Source organism: Nannospalax galili, unplaced genomic scaffold, assembly GCF_000622305.1.
Source record: "Nannospalax galili isolate Female #2095 unplaced genomic scaffold, S.galili_v1.0 scaffold25, whole genome shotgun sequence".
NCBI lineage: Eukaryota > Metazoa > Chordata > Mammalia > Rodentia > Spalacidae > Nannospalax > Nannospalax galili.
In genome coordinates, this window is record NW_008355642.1 from 257,680 (window position 1) to 263,004 (window position 5,325).

Genomic DNA, 5,325 nt, shown 5'->3' on the forward strand with positions numbered 1-5,325 from the left:
ACACACACACACACACACACACACACAAACACACACACACACAGACACACACATAGTAATAAAATAATTTTTAAAAGTAAAAATAATTTAAAGTGGAAATAAAATGCTCAAAAAGTATATTATAGAAGAGATGAGAAAAGTAACTCACATCAAGGATTTTTACTGTATAAAAGAAGAGATGAGATGTTGTGGTGGTGCATGTTAGTTGGCAGATGCTGAAGAGGGTGAAGCAGAAGAATCATAAGTTCAAGGCCAGTCTTGGGCATACCTTGGGGCTGAGGATACACCTCAGTTCGTAGAGTGTTTGTCTAGAACACATGAAGCTCTGAGTTCTATCCTCAGCACCACATAGACTGCACATGGTGGCACATGCCTGTAATACCAGCACTTGAGAAGTAAAAGCAGGAAGACAGAAGTTCAGGGTCGTCTTTAACTAAATGTGATCTAGTCTCAAAAACAATACAAAACATAAAAAAAGCAAAAAAAAAAAAAGCTTTGTCCTTTACATCAAGTATCAAATTTGTCAATCAATACAGGAAAAATGAGCTGAAAATTTTATGAAAATGCATATACTGCAAGAAAGGAGAAAAAAAGCACAAAGAGCAAATGTAATAAAATGAGATGATAGTAACAAATCCAGATCATTTGGCAATCCCTGTAAAAGTAAATGGGATGAACATACCAATTAAAAGAGACATTATAATATAAAATAAGAAAGCTAAGTTCAACTAATATTCCACTTATAAAATTCATATCCAAGTTAATGACCATGCATACTTTACATGAACAGATGGAAAGTTGCATACATGACTATCCAAAAGAAAGATCATGCACTTCAATTAATTCCAGGTAAAATATTCATCCAAGGAAATGGATAACACAGTTATGGCATACTTATACAATGAAATACAACAGTGAAAATTAATGGCAAAGACTTAATAAAAAATTATTATCATAATAAGTTGAAGAAGGATATGTGCATTGTGATACGTGTATATTATTTAAAATATGGATTGCAAAACTGTATTGTGATTTTTTAGGTCATTATGTGTACTGAAACGAATCAAATTATGCTTTGCTGTGACAAATACAAGAGCAGAACAGTGATGCTCAGTGTTGGCTCTTCAAATGTTATCCACATAACTTGCTGAGTTTGTTGTTTACTCTGGTAACTGAGAGCACCAGTTCCCTAAAGGGCTGGCAGAATCTCTGAGGGAGAAAGGCAAGGTGAGAATTTATTGAGAGTTAAAAGTTTGGTCAAAAGGGCAGTTTTCACTGTGGATGTAGTACAGTGGTAAAGTAGATGACATTTAGCTACATGAAAGACTTTGGGTTTGCGCTTCCAGCATGGCAACAAAGAAACAAAGAAAAAGAAAAGCATCTTTCAATGTGGAGACTTAATTAGGATTAAGTATGAATTATGGCACAACAGTCTCCAGTTAGTAGAAACAGCAGAGTTTTAAGCATTTTGTTCATTTTTTAGATCACCATACAACATAATGTTTCATAATGCATCTTCATAAATATTTGCCATATTTCATATTTATTGACTCCCTTCCCCTTTACCCCTCCTCTGTTCCTGCTGATTCTTTACTCCTGTTTTGTTTTTTAAAATTATTTTATTATTTTATGTGCATGAGTGTATTGCCTGCGTGTGTGTCAGTGCACCCATGTCATGCAATGCCCATGGAAATCAGAGGAGGGCATCATATTCCCCTGGAACATGGGCTAGCTGCCATGTGGGTGGCTGGGATTCAAACCCAGGTCTTCTGCAAGAGTAGCCAGTGCACTTAACTGCTGAGTCCTCTTTCCAGCCCCTACTCCTGCTTTCTTATTACAAGTATTCATTTACTCTCTCTAGCCCCACCTTCCTTAAGATCTCTTTATTCCTTCTCATGATCTCCTCGTTTTCAAAACGTACAAACACACATACACTAAATACATGCATATATACATGACTATTGTCTGCATTAGAACTTCCATCAACCCCTCCCATGTTGCTCTAGTCCCTCTCAATTTCTTGTCCTCTTCTTTATTATTGTTACATATATATGCATATTTAATTTTAAATCTAGATTTCACATTTGAGATAAATGAAGAACTCTAAACATAGTGTTTTATAATATGGACTGTCATTGATAATTCCATTGTAAAGTTAATGAGTCTTTGTGGAAAATTTCTCTAATGAAAAATTAAGCTATTTTCTTGGAAAAAAAGTCTTCTGGAGGTGGGGCATGTTAAAGCATATGGTAAGGTACATGGTAGCAGAAGGGTAAGAAACTTCAGTCCTCAGTATCTAAGGTGAGTATGGAGGAAGATTTTTTTGTTAAGATTCTTTATATCTTATTTTATGTGTGTGTTTTTGCCTGTACCTGTGTATATGTACCATGTGCATGCATGGCAATCAGAAGAGGGTGTCAGAATTACTTGGAAATGGAATTATAGATGGTTGTGACCCAACATGTGGGTACTGGGAACTGAACCTGGGTCCTCTGCAAGAGTAGCCAGTGCATTTTAAATCGCTGAGCCATCTCTCTAAACCCTGAATATAGATCGTTTTAGTTCTCAGTATTTAACTCTAAAGCAGAGTATTAGGCTAATAGAGAGGGGTACAAAAGCTTCAAAACTGACTATAAAGTTTTATTTCTTTAAAATATCTGAAGCTAATAGGGTAAAATGTTAAGACATGCTAAAGGGCATGAATGAATTTTCAAAAAATTCTTTTTCTTTCTTAGTAGTTCTTTGTGTTTTTCTATAGGATTAAAAAAATTAATAATTCAAAAAAGTTTTTTTTCTCCATATACTTAGAACTATTCTGTCTCTTTCTTTTAGAAGATGTCATTTTAGAGTCCTGGAGACACTGACTTGACCCACTGGGCCATAACAGGGATGACAGAGTATATGGGCTCCAGTGGTGGGGAGGGGGTATGGGAGGACTCAGGTGTGGATGGGGGTATAAAGACGATTGAGATTGTTTGAGATGTTTTATACGAAATACACAAAAATTCAATAAAAACAATTTTTAAAAAATGTAAAACAATAAATTAAGAATTGAGAAAGTTAAAACAGCCATTTTGAGGTTAAAGTGATGTAACGAGAAAGACCTATACCAAAGATCCTATAATTTAATTTTTATATAGGTGGGATATATGTGTGTGGATATAGATCACAAAACTAGAAATGGGACCATGAGAATGGAAACATGCAGTGGTCTGTCTGTCCTGCAGAACCACAAGGGCTGCTGAGAAGGAGGAAGGAGATCTGGCACAACACAGCGCAGTAGCCAATGTTGGGACAAACTTCAGGAGTCTGACCCTGAGTGTGCTATTGATGGGGTCTTTATAAGGCTAGGGAACAGCTTAACTCAGACTACAGAAGTGAGCACGTGGCATAGAGCATGAGAATTTCATTCATAAACAATTTTAAGGAAGTAATGTAATGTTTAACTCAGAGAAAAACATGTTTTCAATTAATTTCTGGTCTCCATTGGCCAATTTTTCTATTATTTATGATACTGTACTGTGTGTGTGTGTGTGTGTGTGTGTGTGTATGCCTGCATGTGTGTAGGTACACGTGTATATGTATGCATATATGTTGGAATGTCGGAAGTCAACTTTGGGTGTTTTCCTCAATCGCTCTTCCATCTTTGAGACAGAGTCTCTCACTGAACCTGGAGCTCACCCATTGGCAAGGCTGGCTGACTCCAGGGATTCTCCTGTGTCCATCTCTCCAAAGCTGGGATTACAGGCACATGCCATCATACCAGGCTTTTTACATGAGTTCTGCGGATCTAAGATGTGGTCCTCTTGTTGCAAGTTCCTATGAGCAACTTCCCAGAGGCCTCAAAGGCTCTTTTTCCTTACGTTCATGTACCCAACCTTGCTCTTAGAATCTTTCCACTCCCTCTTTCCCAATGGTCCCTGAGCCATGGGTGGGTGAAGTTTAATGTAGGAGTCCTATCCAAGGATACGCACTCTACAGTCTCTCATTCTCTAAAACTTGGCCAGTTGTGGCTTTCTGTGTGCATCACACTCTGTTTCATGAGGAAGCTTCACTGGTGAGAGTTGAGGGATGTATTAGTATTCTCTCTACCCCCTGTTCCACTATGTTCCATGAGCCTCAGGTGTTGAAGTTCCACTGTAGATATGCCACTTAGGGCTGGGCATCTCGTAGACATATATTCTCCATGTGTGACCAGTTGAGGAACTCTGTAATAGTCTCCATCTGTTGCAAAAAGGAGCTTCTTTGATGAATGGTGTATGGTATACTTCTCTGTAAATATAAGGATCCATATTTAGCATACAGTACGAAATTTCATTTGTCTAGAGATATGCCAAAGATAGGGTTTTCTCTAAGATCTATGACTTCTCCAGCCATATGTATTTGGCTATATTTACAGCACTATCCATGAGTTCCCTCCCATTGAGAAGGCCCTAAGTCCAATTAGATAGTTCTTGATTGCTAGCCACTTCTTTTTAACTCTACTCACTACCACTGGGTACCAAGCCTCCAACATTGTATCTTTCTCCAAAGTCACTGCTGTAACCTCCCCGTTGATCTCCTTACACCTTCTCTTGCTCTTCTTTATTTCATTGTCAATGCTGCTATCAGAGTTCTATTCCCTAAACTTAAAATAAAATTTAAAAAATCAACAGCATTGCCCACAATGCCCTAAATACTGCAACTCTGTCAACTTTTCCATTCCAGATTGTGTGATGTATATATAAGTTGGGTGAACGAATGAACATATGCATCAAGATTATAAACTTCTGTAAATTTTTAATTTTTTTCATATTGTAAACATTTTTTGAGATAGTATCTCTTGTATCCCAGACTGGCTTTGAACTTGCTATGTAGCTCAGGATGACCTTGAACTCCTGATGCTCCTGGATCTATGTCCAGGGTGCTGGGATTACAGGTGTAAGCCACCATGTCCAGTTTATGAAGTGCTGGCAACTGAACCCAGGGCTTCATACGTGCTAAATAATTGAGATATAGCCTCAGCCCAGAAATTTTTTGTGTGTTTTTTAAAAGACAAGTTCTCCCTATAGCCCCAGGTGACCTGGAACTTGCTATGTAGAGCAGGCTGGCCTCTATTTCAGAGAGATCCACCTGCCTCTGCCTCCTGAGTGATGGATTAAAGGCATGCACCACTATGTCCAGCACAAAGAAACTTTAGAAAAAATATTTTTGTTATTTTTATTTTATGTCTATGATTGTATTGACTGCATGTAAGTGCACCTGAGTCCTCTGCAAGAACAGCCAGTGCTTTTAACCACTGAGCCATCTCTCCAGTCCCACAAAGAGACTTAAAAAACTTAATTA